At 44.0% G+C, this 14,331-nt stretch overlaps 2 protein-coding genes across 3 annotated transcripts in view; one reads left to right on the plus strand and one right to left on the minus strand.

Moving 5' to 3' along the window:
• Positions 1–14,331, minus strand: part of pcxb (pyruvate carboxylase b) — a 277,811-nt gene that overhangs the window by 89,817 nt on the left and 173,663 nt on the right. The gene's annotated exons all lie outside the window — the stretch shown is intronic.
• The window catches only part of LOC115385128 (leucine-rich repeat and fibronectin type-III domain-containing protein 4), a 40,115-nt gene that overhangs the window by 5,290 nt on the left and 20,494 nt on the right, over positions 1–14,331 (plus strand). The gene's annotated exons all lie outside the window — the stretch shown is intronic.

Raw genomic sequence — 14,331 nt, forward strand, 5'->3', positions numbered from 1 at the left:
GCATGGAAAAAAAAAACTTAGACCAACATCAACCTTATTATTAGTAGAAAAACAAACACTGCCTTGGAAATAAGGGAGCCTTCGCTTTTGGGAGGACGCTGATCAAAATACAGGCTTTAAAGCAGGATAATTAAGTTTTTGGGGGCACAGGTAAATTTAAAGGATTAGTAAAAAAGCAGTATCAGGCCATCAATATAGAGGAAAATCAATTATCAAGTGTTAAACTGACCAAAAGGACAATTCTTTCAGAAATGAAAATCTAAAGAAAAGATGTCTTTATTCCTAAATCTTTGTAAATAACTTTTCAGTACTAAAGTCCAACAACCGAATATGTGCACTGCAAGAAACAAACAGAAATCTATTATGACATTGCTTTCATAATTAAGGGCAACAAAAGAGACATTTCAGTTCAACAAAGGCACAATTGTGAAGAATTGTGAAACGACAAATATGAGCGTTCGTCTGAAGACGCGTGGCTGAACCAGTCATTATTTTCAGGCTTCAGGACCAACTGCACCGTGTCTTCATTAGTAGAACTAAAGCACGTCGCTAAAAGAAAGCTAGTTATAGCAGGTGAATGACTACTGAGCAACACCTGGCTCTAGTTGGCCTTGGATGAGGATGTCGGTTCAATTATTTACAGAGAGGAAGAAGATGAGATGGGATGACAGGGACAAATGAAGTAAGTGTTCAGAAAACTAGCAACTAAGTGTAATAGCTGCTGGCATTAAGGATAATTGCGCGAAGCAGACGAAGGCAGACATCAAGAGTGATGATTGACGATAGACGGAGAATGTCACACACCTTCCCCATTTATCCAGCTTTCAATCAAGGAGAGGAGTTGAAGAAGTGAAACCCTGAAACAAGTGAGACGCCGGCGCTTGTCAGGAGAAATGGCACTTGACGGATAAATGGATGGATGAATGAATGACAAATGGAGGGGGAGAGATGAGGAGAAGGGTAAAAAAAAAAAAAGTGAAAAATAATAAAAAAAAAAAATAGTGGGAGGATCAAAGGATGAGACATCAGGCCATTGTCAACAGCTGCAGAACACGGTGGCGGCTGACGGACAGAGAGGTATGGAGCGATAGCGTGATGAAGAGGAGTAATTACAGAACTGACTGGCTAAGATAGGGAGGAACACTCAGAGGATGTAAGAGACTGAGTAATGAAGAATGAAACGGCGAGCGATGACACTTGAGAGGTGGATGATAAGAGAGAGCGGGGATAAGGGAATAGCGGAATAACAATGTCTGGAAAGAAAAACTACACTAATAAAGCACCGGCTCGCAGAGGGAAAAAAGGCACAGGTGAACAGAGAAACAGCAAAGAACGAAGTGAAAACAGCGTTAAGGCTCAATGGTGGACTGATAAGTAATTAGACTTATTAGTGGAGGAAGAAGTTGGTGATATCAAACTGCGTGCCTTCCTCCATAAGCGGTGAAATGTTGAGAAAAATGCAGAAATGAAAGCAGAAAAGCCTTAAAGGAGCATTAAAGAGTCAGCGAAAGGCTCCTCAGTCAGAGGTGGAACCAACAAGTGAATGTGTAGTAGAGAAGCAGAGGATGATGTAGGGATGGAGGGATGAGTAATTAAACTGTTGACAGTCTGTTTAGGCACAGCAGGCGCCTGATGAGCAGAACTAACCGTAACCACGGCAACCACTGGAGACAGACGGAGGGACGGGTTTGGGTGGAGGGGTGGGGGGGTGGGAGGGATTTATTTAATTTTATATGTTCATAGAGGAACGGTGGAGCGAGCCAAATGTTAATGTGAGCGTGTCACTCAAGCGGGAGGATTTTAGAATGAGAGCAGGAAGGAGGAATTAAAAGGAGAAGACAATTATAAAAAAAGGTAGATACACCGTGAATAGATCCCACAAGCAGAGCAGAGGGAATCCACAACTCAAGATAAGGAAGGCAAACACATATCTGCAGAGGATTATTTCACCCTCTTGATAATACTGATCTGAATCTGCAAAAGCATATTTGAATATCAGGTTGATAGAAAATGATTTAGTTATGCACACCGAGAGTTGCCAGCGGAAAAAAAAATTCACAAAGTACTTTTAAACTTATCTGGCTAACTTGCTAATCCTGCTTTGTGAAAACCCCCGTGGAGATCGGGGAGGGGAAAGGGAGGGGACGGATTTACACTGGCACAAAACTTTGATGTGTTTCAATCCCATCAGAACTTTTCTACAACGAGCTGAAAATGAAAGATGTAATGACTCCGCTAAAAACTCCTTTATCAATTGTTTGGTGTATAAAAAAAAAAGTCCAAAACCAGTGAAAAATGCCTCCCTATAAAATCTCGGAGCTCAAGCTGCTTGGCATTCCCGCTTGATAAATGGCTGCTGATCGTTCCAGCACTATTCCACACCGAGACAAATCAAACGTGGCTCTCAATATCTCAAGTCCACTGGCTGGTGTTTCGTTGGCGCCACTTCTCTGTGATTGAATGATTGATTATAGTGTTTAAAAGAAGTTAAGACTGAGAAGTGAGCAAAAGAAACTGCCATTAAAAGCTTGAGCCCTTTTAGAAAAGAACAACAAATGCATTTGTCATTTCGTTCGCGGGCTGGCGGAGCGTTGAGGGCGTAACCTGAGTTCAGCAGCGTCCAAACGGGCGCCACGTCCACAAACCCACATGTGCTCGTCTGCACTACAAACACCCTAAACAGATGCGGTGGAGTGTCGGCGCTCCGGTGAATCATGATGCACAGGGCTGCGTGGGTGATGACTGTCAGAAGAAACAGGCCTGCACCGCGTCTGCCAGCACTTCTGGTCCGAGTCTAACGAGAACGCGAGCAGCGTTTCAGCCTGTGTAAGTGACGCCGGGCATTAGAATAACAGCTGCGGTAATAAGCAAACCCCTGGGAAAAACAGTTCCCACGGCAGGCTCGTCGGCGCACAGCATTGTTTTTGCCTTTGTTAGTGTCACACGTCAGGAAAGAGTCGAAAAAAACCCCTCTTTGTTAAGAGTGTCAATGCAAGTTGTTTGTTTGTTTTGATTAGATATGGCTGAGAGTGTCTTCTGATCAAACGTGTCTGATACTAACAGGCCTCAACCAAGAAACCAGGGAGGACTGTTTTTATCTCCACACTACAAGCAGCTCAAGGACAATTGTGTTACTGCTACAACTTATACCGAGCCTTATGTTCTGCATCTGTGCTACATCCGCTCGGCACACAAATGGCCATGAAATAGATGCACTGCAGAAAATCACGTGGGCAAAAAAAAGAAAGCGAGCAAAAAGAAATGCACTTTCAAATGTGCGGTGCAGTTTGTATACAGCAGCATGGATGCATGTGAGTGTGTAGGTTCAATCAATACATTCATCACCATGATTCACAGGCCCTGTTGCCATGTCATTGACCTGCTCTTCTGGGTGCAGACTGCTGATTGGGTAATTGTTCTCTTACTCAGGATTTCCCCCATCAATAGGCAGGAACCCTGCTGAATCATCAAACTATTACTCGCACAAATACATATGCACACGCACACACACACGCACACACACAACAGCCCATTTTGTCAAGCTGTATCCAATCGTCTTCCGTGTAATTTTCACCGCAGGCTTTTCTGGCTGGGGGTGGTAGGGGGGATGTTTGAAGCTTGGATGTTGTGCATTTGTGTGTCGCTTTTGTGATGGATTTTGCAAGTTTTTGTCGTTGATTAGCCTCGGATGTGTAAATGTGCACAGGTGCGCACACGCAAAGCAGATGTAATGCCTGCAGAGGTGAATTGCAGGTTATCTGCTTCTCAGCATTTGCGATGCAAAAGTTAAAGCTCCGAACATCCCTGCGCTCACGTCGTGGAATTGAACAGTGGGAATACGTGAAGCGAGAGAGCATCAGAATGAGGAGAACCGAAAGAGTTTCACTTCAGTGACCTGTTCATGACTGCAAGCACACAACACTGAGCCGAACGCTCGCAAATCCTCAAGCATCAAATTACATGAGGCAAAAGATACTACACTGGAATACATTAAACGCTTCACATTGCACAAGTTTGGAAAAAGGGACCAGAATACAGGCATGATGAAATTTGACAGAATGGACTCTGAAAAGCCGAAAACTATTCGTTTTTGAATTAGACACAGAATGAAACTGGATGATGGAGAAAGTAGGACGGGAAGGGAATGACATAAATGTGAGCGAGGTGGCAATATGCAGTATGCAGATTGATGGAAAAGCACCGGGCATGTACCGTAGTCCAAAACTTTCTTTTCTGGTCTTGTCTTTAAGAGTAGTAGTTGTGTAATGCCTTCTGTCACTCTGAAAAGACCTTTCCCCACCTCAAAAAGAGACAAAATTGAGTCACAATAAAGGGAATAAAGTCAGGATATCTCTGCTTCCTCGGTTGACATTTCTTTTTCAATCTGTCTTGTGTGAGGAGCCAAACATTGCCATGGTGCTCTGATAAATCACCTAGGCACTCCTTCCCCTCACTGACCTCGCCGACTTTCCCCCGTGTGATCTAAAGAAAGGAAAAGCCGAAAAAAAAGAGAAAGAACCGCATGCATATGAAGGATGGAAGTGCAGTTTGTATTCAGCACAAAATCAAACGGGCGTCAAATGGCAAACGAGGCAAAAACCATGTCTGCAAACTATTAATTACCCGTCTTAAGTCATGTTACTATGCAATTTAAAAAGACGCAACAGAGCCATTGCCATCTGGTGTGAGAGAGCATCAAAACAAGAAGTAGTGAGCTGCGTTTCTGGCAGCACTATGACAGATTTCCACCAATGAAAAATGATTCTACTCCAAGTAGAAAAGAAACCCTGGAACAGCAGTATAACTAGGCTGTTCAGCACTCCATGTCTTTCATTTGCTCAGATGTCCCTTTGATTTTGGCTGCTCGACTGTATCCATCTGTAGGACCGCCACAGATATATGAAACTACCTGTGCTGCTTACAAAAGGATGTTGAAAACAGATAACACTGAACTCCTACTTCGCAGTCAGGCTGACACTGACGTATTACGCGGGGAAGAAAAGCTTATGTGCTGCGGAAACGGGCAAAAAGCAGCAGCCTGCGGTAGCACGCCACTATAAACGTGTCCAGGAACACTGACTGACTTTAAAGTACATACAGTGCACGCAACGCCTGCACTGAAATATTTAAATGAGCATGACAGATCATGACAGGACCACTCCACGTCCCTCTGTGCCAGGGAAGTGCCAAAGGAAATCACCGTCACCTCCGTTGTTTAACAATTCAATTTACCGCCCGGAAAAGCGAATCCCCCAAGCTTCACAGCTGTGTGGGCTTTTCGCGAGAGAAGGAGACAATATTATCAAACCGCAGCATGGAGCTCAATATTGGCTGCCACTGGTATAGAAATGTAAACAGCGTTCGCAGCACGGCGAGGCGTGCAGAGAGACGCTTTAAAACAAAGGAACGAGCTTCTAAAGTTACCAAACCGGGGTCAGGAATAGAAACAGTCTCATTCACACATCCAAGCCAGTAAACTGCACTACCCAAAGAAAATGGAAGCTCCTCGGAGAAAGGCCTCCTCAGACTTGAACTGTTGACACTGTTGCTGTAAGGCGCCGCGCAATCCTACTCATATAGACTCTAATTTATTCAGCAATCAACTTGTGATACTGCGGCGGCGTAGGGAATCCAGTCAAGCCTTCGCTCATTTGCATAAATCCAGTTCAGTACTACTACTACAGACGCTTTTTATTAGCGAGAAAGTTGATGGTCGTCTCGCCGACGTTCCTCCTCCATATTGCCAGGGCCCCATGCGATTTGATACGAGTGGGTGGGGTGCCAGGGGGCGCAGACTGCGCACGCCAGAGGTGACGAGATGTGAGCTGTGACATCAAGCACAAAATTCCACTCGGCTCATAAGGCGGACGAGAGCAGGGCCTACTTATTGACACGGTTCACTGCTCGAGATTTTCTTGTCCGGCGTCTTCATGGTTCACCAACTCACAGCCTGTGGTAAATCAGAACAGTGGGTTAAAGCTGCCTCCTGGTTTTCACACTATCTGGAAGCTCTTGCAGTCAAGTCTTTTTTACACATTAGAGGGAGGGGAAGAGTGACCGGTCCCTGAAACAAGCGCAGTTTTTTTTAACAAATCCCAGGTAACAGACTTGACTGACTTTTTAAAGTTCATTTCTTAACAAGGCATTCGAAGTCCATTAGAGGCTTGGTTGCTCATCTGTAAAGGGCTGATGTGAAGTGTGGCAGCCTTAAAAAGTTACACTTCAAAGCAGTATCATTATGTTTTTACTCCAAACAGTGTGAGCAGGGAGCAAGTGGAGTGGCTTGACTTCTCTTAAGTGTTGCCATTTTTAAAGATTAGAGATACTTTTAAGAACTTCTCACTTTAGATAAGGTTGCTGCAGCCAAAAAGCACCGTACGGTCTCGGAGCTGAAGCGCTCACGTCCCAGGGAAGCACTGCTCGATTCTCCGATCACTGGTGTGGAATTGTCAAATAAAATACACGGAGACAAAAAATACAGAGGTGGGGAAATTCTAAACATATAAAACAATAAAAATCCCAGGAATTGAAAGAAAATCTGATTCAAAACTGATTATCAAAATCTTCCAAGGAGAATGAATTCCAGCTCGATTTGGAGAGTCCTGCATACAAATACATTTCAACATGTTAGGCAGACTCCGCTCATCCCAGAAAAACATTTTATCCTCTCCCTGAAACACTACAGAGAGGTTTGGGAGGAATTAGCTGAGCGCGGTATTTCAGAAGAACTGTATTATTTTGGAGCCCTGCTGTGAGGAGACCGCAGTCATTTTATTTTAAAGAGAATACACTCCACTTCTTTTCTCTGATTTCCCATTTCACTTCTTTTTTTTTTCCGCAGCTATTTACCTCAGGGGTTCTGTAAAGCTCTCTCTATCAGTACCCCCTATCATCTATACGGCTGGAAAAAAAAAGAAATCCCCTGATGAATGTATGAAGTGAAAAAGAACCACACATATGGCACTTAATGACTGACTTTTGCAGTTCTTCTTCTTCTTTTCTTTCTGGAGAGGCCCCACACTTGACAGAAATACTGGGATTATGTGCTTTCTGTGTCTGAAAGCCCCTGATCTTCACACTGCTCACTAAAAACCAAACTGTACAGCCACAGAACCTCAGCAGACGGAAACAGGGAGCTTATTCATTTGCAAATTACTGTTCCAGTGCTAAACTTACACACAGTTTACATCAGAAACAGCAGACTTCCTCCTCATCATGTCTTGGTAAACTCACATTCTGGTCATTAGAGCTTCACATAAACTTACAGCTAAACACATAATGTAAGTGACAGTGCTGTCAGCTGAAATTAGGTGGCTGCAGTAACGATTTAATCGGTTCATTCTTCACAGAACGGGTCATTGGTGCCGTTGCTTTTCCTGCATAATTGAGAGTTTAGTTGTGTTTGTGGGTTTTCTACTGTTGTTCCATGTTTTCCCGCCACAGTCCAACATGTGTTTCACGCTGAATGCTAATTCACGCCGTGATGGACTGTTGACCTTTTCCTTTGTGACCTTAAGCTGGATGAGGTGGGACAGAACACTGATGAACGAAGGGATGGACTTTTATGTAAAATAATTCCATTCCATGACAGAGCCAAAATATTTACAGCATTCAGTATCGCTTGAGTTACACCTAAAAAATTATTTTTGCTGCACATAGTACGAAAAACTTTCAAGCATCTAAATTCCCTTTTAAAGCCTGCTGGGTAATAAAAATTCAAATTTTAATGAGCTTATACTTGATTTATTTAGGTGGGAATCAGCTCTACTTGAGTGTATTTAATTAATCATTTGTAAAATATAAGTAACTATTCAAAGTTAATCCTATAGCTTCAGCACCAAACACGATACTGTCAACAATACTGGTTCAGAAGAAGTGATTTACGCTTCTGATTTCTGAATTTAATGTTAATAAATAACATATGAAAGCTTAGCAAGTCAAATGTCTCCAGCCATTCCTTCATAATTGAAATGTCATTCTCCTGACCGGTAACGCTGCTCCTCCTCCTCCTCCTACCCCCTGTCGTTACCACATCACCTTCCCCACCCATCTTTCATCCGAGCTCCTCTCCTCTCCCTAACGTCGCCCCGCTCCACCCGCCGTCACCCCGGTGACGCCCCACCAACTCATTTCAACCACAGCTCTCCCTTTCCCTAATCAAATCCACTCCTCCCTTCCCTCATCCCTCTCTCTGACAGTGACGGATGGTGGCCTTCACCTGTTTATCGCCTTTACATATTTCTCTGCCCGTCCGCTTAACGACGCACATTCATGCGCGCTGACTCTTCATCCCTCGGTCCTTCTGTCTTCCTCAGATCCTGCCCTCTCCTTCCCTCCACGGCTCTTCACACTGTCGCCTTCATTTTCCTCCGATCTTCCACCCTTGCCTCCTCCATCTTATGCACTCTTCTCCCATTTTCTTTCCTTTTTTTTTCTCCCCCCCCCCCTCAGTCGCTCCCCTTTGCCGTGTTTCATGCTGTTAAGCCTCTCTTTGCCTCTTGCATTCGTTACCGCTCCCCATCAGCAGGCGGTTACCCCCGTTGCCTATGCTTTCTATACATCCTGACTGGCTCAAGAGGACAGACGCCGGCAGAGGGATGACAGGAGAACGATAGTATCAAAAGGATGAGTGGGCTTACAGTACACACGACTGCCGCAAGAAGAGGCAATGTGGGCGTTCTTTTGTTCCCTGCCTGGAGAGAGAGTATGTGTGTCTATGTGTGTCGCCTTCCCTATAATTATGATTGTGTGGGAAGACTGTTTTGCTATGCTCGCGGTTGTTTCTGTGCGCGAGTGCTCACCTAATATCAAGGGCCTGGATTATGAGTAAGAGTGCATGCTGGAAAGCTTCAGTGTGATTGAAAGAATTTCTGGGTGTGTGTGTATGTGTGTGTGTGTGTGTGTTTGTTTGAAAAGCTGCCTCTAAATTTGATCCCTGAATTGGTGCCAGTGGATCTTATGTTGTATTTTGATATCAAACAATGCAGCGGAGCCCGTCTGCACGTCCACGGAACGCATCGGCGGCCAAAGGACGTTTCCTTTTTAGCGAGTTGAGTTCATTTCTACCTCTAGCTGACAAAACCTCGGTGTCAAGCGCTAACCTTTTCACGACAGTGCAACGCCTAGCTGTCAGCGTTGCTTTTTGTTTTTTCGCGAAGCTTTGCGGCACACCTATTCGCAGTCCAATCAGATCTGTGGATTACCGCGCTTGTGATAAGTGGCTTTTGAGAGCTAATACAAATCCGCTTGTTTATAAACACTGCAACATCCCCTAAGTCGATTTAAGTCGATTATGAGCTAATGGCATTTGCAAGTGCCAGAGTGGAACCGCAAAAGCACACAACGCTATGCAGATCTGGCCGTATACATGCGAACGCGCACATACACACAGTTTATTGACATTATTAATAGTGGTTGGCATTTAAGAGGGCCTGACATTTATAATGATCCACTGAGAATTACAAACTGGGACAGAATAGGAAATTAAACCTTAAAGTGGAATAGGTCTTCCAGGGGAAATGCTAAGAAACTTCCAAACCAGACTCAGCAGGGCTTTCCGACACAAAACCTCTCTTGGTTTGGTTGAGGTTCAAATGTAACAGAAAAAAAAGGCACATTAATGCAAAGCCATTGTTTTGAAGATATTAGTAGGAACATATTTTGCTCGGCTGAATGAAGCCGTGCCCTCCTGGGGCATTAGTGGGTGTTAAAAAGGAAAGTTCGGGTGAGGTTGGGTTCAACTGCAGCAGCATTAAGTCCCGCTCTAACACCGGGGCTCAAGAAGACTTCTTCCCACATGTTCAGACATTATGCTCTCTCCGGAGGGTTATGAGTTCATGCAGGGTGGTGAGACAGGAAATCTTTCCAAAACAGGAGCATGCCAGAAAACACAAGAACAAAGAACCACGGGACCAGCGACGCTGATAGGGAGCACAGGCCCAGGAGCTCAAAACACAAACACCTTGTGAAAATGCACATGTACTAATGTTTGAAAATCTTTTTCATGTCTCTTTGTCTGATCCACTTTGCTAACTTCTTTTAACTCCCCTTTGTGATTTGTTTCTCGATCTTCAAACCATTACCGACTGCCTCCTTTTCATACTTCCCCACTCAAAAAGTGTCAAGGCGGCTCGATAGCAAAAAGGGCTTTTGGCATTTTTGCATTGTTGTGAAAGAGAGTACTCCGTGTTAGCAGTGTGAGTGTGCGTGTGTGTGTGTGTGCGTGTGTGTGTGTGTGTGTATGTGTTCCTGCAAACTCAGCAGCAAACTCTCAAGAGCGAGTGAAGGCTTTCTGGGTGCAAGAAAAATGTCACATTAATTCACAAACAATAACACAAACATGCTAGAGAAGCATAGTAGGAAGCACTGTCTACAGCCATATACGGCACATCTACAAGAAAAAGAGCAATCAGGGAGGTCAAAAGTGCATAAAGTAAAAAAATGAATCAAAAGCTTTTCTACACAAAAAAAGTCAAAATACACAAATGACAAAGGCGGCTTTTAACAAAGCATAAATCCTTTCATGATTCTGAAAACTTTGTGTGAGCAGCCTGACACGTTAATCATAAGAGTAGGAAATAGTGTCATCATTTATAGTTGAATAATTGAGCAATTTATCATCAGTGTCAAACGCGCACCACAGCTGGGAAGATGTCTGCGACTCCTCTCTGAAGCATATCGTAGTTTCCGCCGTTTGGTTTTAGACTGTTGGTCACATAAACAAGTCATCTAAAGATACAACCCTGAGCTGGAGCAACTTGTGAAGGGAGGCTTTTAGTATCTCATCCCTATTCATAAACTGAAATATTTATGCACCTGTGAACAACTGGGCACCACAAAGGGAAAACAAGCAAACTGGGCATTTAGTCCACTGAGAAAGACCTAAAAAAAAAAATTCAACCTGGACTAAAACCTGCACCAATATCGCTATGAGGCAGAAGTCATAATCACTACACCACAGCGCAGCCCCCATGATCATTGTGTCGCGATGAGTCACAGAACCTTTCAGGCCTTCTGGAAGAAAATCAATCTCATATGCATCCAGCCATCAATCTTAGATGATGAAAAGAGAGGGCGGTGAAAAAGTGGCTGTTAAAAAATGAAAACATTGTCAGAAACATTTGGTTTGAAGTGAGCATATAGGAAAATAGCAGATATAATGTGATCTTGAGGTGCTTCCATTCAGCTGAAGCCATACACCACAGTACAGTGAACCACCAGAGACGCGCATACGTATCCTATCTTGGGCTCAAAGAAGTTAGAAACTAGCCGTGCAATGTTTTTTTTTTTTTTTTTTTTTGGTATATATATAAAAGGAAGAAAGTTGAAGTACACAAGCTCACAATTCCTTCATCTGAAAAAAAAAAGAAAAGAAAAAGAAAAAAACATTCCCTGGCGTCCTCTGCACAAACCAGTAGAACATCGTGTGAGTACACACTGTGCCAAAGGAAACCTGGCAGAACAAAGCATCTGTCCAGACACACATTTTATGCACCTGCAAACATCAATTACTCATATGATTACCACGCTTAAGTAGAAAAAAAGGCAAGATATATGATGGAAAGGACGCGTATATAAAGTGATTGCGAGAGACAGAAGAGCAAATGGATGACAATAAGTGAACGGGGCAGGGTGCAATCCATCTCTCTGGGTCAGATCGATCAGCAAGTGAACGGATCAGTTACGTCCAACTTTGTGTGTCAGAAATCTTCGATACTGCACCGCTCTGGCTGCAGAGGAGATCTCCTCCCTAATAGGGGAAAGAGCGAGGGATAAAAAGGAGAGGGAGATGCACAAAAAAAAAGAAATCTGTGAGAAGGGCGAGGAAGAGGAGGAAGGAGGAAAGTGATGTTAAAGGAAAATCTAGGGGATAAGCAGATACGGAGGAGAAGGGGTTGTGTGAGGGGAAGGAAGTGAGTGCGTCAGAGACGGGCAGGCACTGAACGCTACGAAATCATGTGTGGCGTCTAAATTCTGAGGGGGTGTTTGCACGAGTGTGTGTGCAACAGAGTTTGTGACTCAAAATAGGAGCAGAAGAGGCAAGGAGGGAGAGCGGCGGAGTCAGCCAACGGTGGGGAGATGGGACGAAAAGGCTGAGGCCAAGGCGGAGGAGTGGAGCGGGAGGGGGAAATAAGAGTTTGGGGGAGGGGGGGGGAAGTGGTGGGGTTGAGCTGTGACTGATAACATTGTCGTAGTCAGGTTGCCTCAAGGGCAGACAAGACGGAGAGAAAGAAAGCCAGGGAATGAGACATAAAGAGAGAAAATGCAGAAATTTACAGAGCAGCCAGAGGGAGAAAAGGTTAGAAGATGGAAGGTGAGCAAGGTTGGAAAGACAGGCGAGAGAAAGGTTAAAAAAAAAAAAAAAACAGCAAAGGATACTTAAGGCAGAAAGAAGGAAAGCAAGGAACCAGAAGACAACAATCCCATAATAGACTGATGTAGGCAATATAGGGGCATGGAGGTGGGTTATGGTGTCGGCAGGAATGACACAAAGTGATGCCAAGGCTCTCAAGACAAACAGCGAGGAGGAAACAGACATTAAAGATGAATGGAAAGAAAATGAGAGAAAGAGCAGGAGGGAGAATGTGCAAGCAGAAAAGAGCAGGGATGGAGTGAAGGAGGGAGAGGGGATAAATAAGAAATGCAAAGGTCAAATGAAGGAGTGGGAGACACACAGGACGTGCAACAGGAGAGTGCGTGAGCGTGCTGACATTCAGCATGCTGCGTGTAAAGTAAGCTGTCAGACCAGCATGCATTAGCAAAGTACAGGGTAAGCCTGGGCTAAAGTGCCCCCTGCTCAGACTACAACACCGGGGCTTTTCAAGGAACCACCGTAAAGCAGACACGTTTTTAAGTGCCATTTCACTCCGCGGGAATATTTTCACATTTTAGTATGCAAGCCTCTGCAGGAGCTCGGTGCGCAGCAAACACTTCCAGCGTCGACTGCCCCGGGGACTGGCTGTCACTGCGGGCTTTCGTGACTTCGTCCCCGCCGCACGCGCCCTGGCCCCCCTACCGCTGCACGCGCCCCCTCCTTTCCGAAACTGATGACACCAGACATAAGGAAATAAATATCTGTGGTGCCACTGTCAAGCTTGGAGTCTGTGTTCGTGCTGCAATTTTTGGTTTCATTTGAAAAAAAAGGTGCAGAATTCCTGCCAGTCATAGCAGGCGTATAAATCTACCAACAGGAACACTAGTGTCTTATAAAGTTAAAGGTACGAAGTTATGAAATATGCAAGACTTTTAAAGCAAGGAACAGCGGCTTTTTCCCGCAATTCTAAAAACGTGTTTGCAAACTGGAATATTTTATCATATGTTGGCAAGGTAACCAACTTTTCAGAATATCACAGGATGATGTGGCGAGTCTCTCACTCTTTGCAAAAATAGAAAAAGAAAGCGACAGGTGTGTAGATAATGGCAGATGTATTCATAAATTCAACACTGCTTGAAACTCAAAAAAGAAACCGGACAACGGTGAGGACTGGATTGTCATTTAACCACCAAATATTCCAATGCCTGTAAAGACAAAGGGCTGATTTGATAGCCGTAAGCAAATCAAAACTACACATAAATGCTACAGGAGTAAAAATGCAAAGCATAGAACAGATGTAGAAAATACATCACTTTTCATCAGTAAAAGATCGCTGCTTGGTTCAAACATGTTTCAAAGGGAAATGTATGATATGGAGTAATAATACCAATCACTGGAGCATAGAGTGAACCACATGTAATATACTCCTATATCATTTTTTTAAGGGTGCTACTTATTTCATTCCTCTGTGCTTTATGTGAGAACATAAAGCAGCCTGAGATGAAATGAATAATCATCCCGGCAGTAGGTTTCCTCAGGTCTTTGATACAAAGCGAAAGGTTCAACAATGTGCCACTCCAACCTGGTCTGATGCAAAGATAACATTTTAGAAGTCAAGCAAAAGAAACGATTGTAGTAGCGAAGGACAAATTGCAATTTGCATTTCAAAAGCATATATACTTTCTTTAGTTTACACTGCCTCAATTAAAAAAACCCCAGAACGCTGAACTCCTGTTACCTTCATTGCTCAATATACAACAGTTCCCATCCTGTGTGCATCTGACTGCGGCTCTGACTGTTACCAACAATCCCTGTCACTCTCACTGTATCTAGGTTACAGTTGCTATAACAACTATTATGCATGCCAATCAGCGGCAATGAGTCATTTCTGTATCTTAACATCACACAGCCAGAGAGTATCTATTTACAGGCAGACTCTTCCGCATGATTTCCAGTGGTCGTCTTGTCTGTGTCGCGCTACGAAGACCCACATTATGCTCAGGCTGCAGAATGGAAGC

Source organism: Salarias fasciatus, chromosome 3 (genome assembly GCF_902148845.1).
Source record: "Salarias fasciatus chromosome 3, fSalaFa1.1, whole genome shotgun sequence".
NCBI classification, from domain to species: Eukaryota; Metazoa; Chordata; class Actinopteri; order Blenniiformes; family Blenniidae; genus Salarias; species Salarias fasciatus.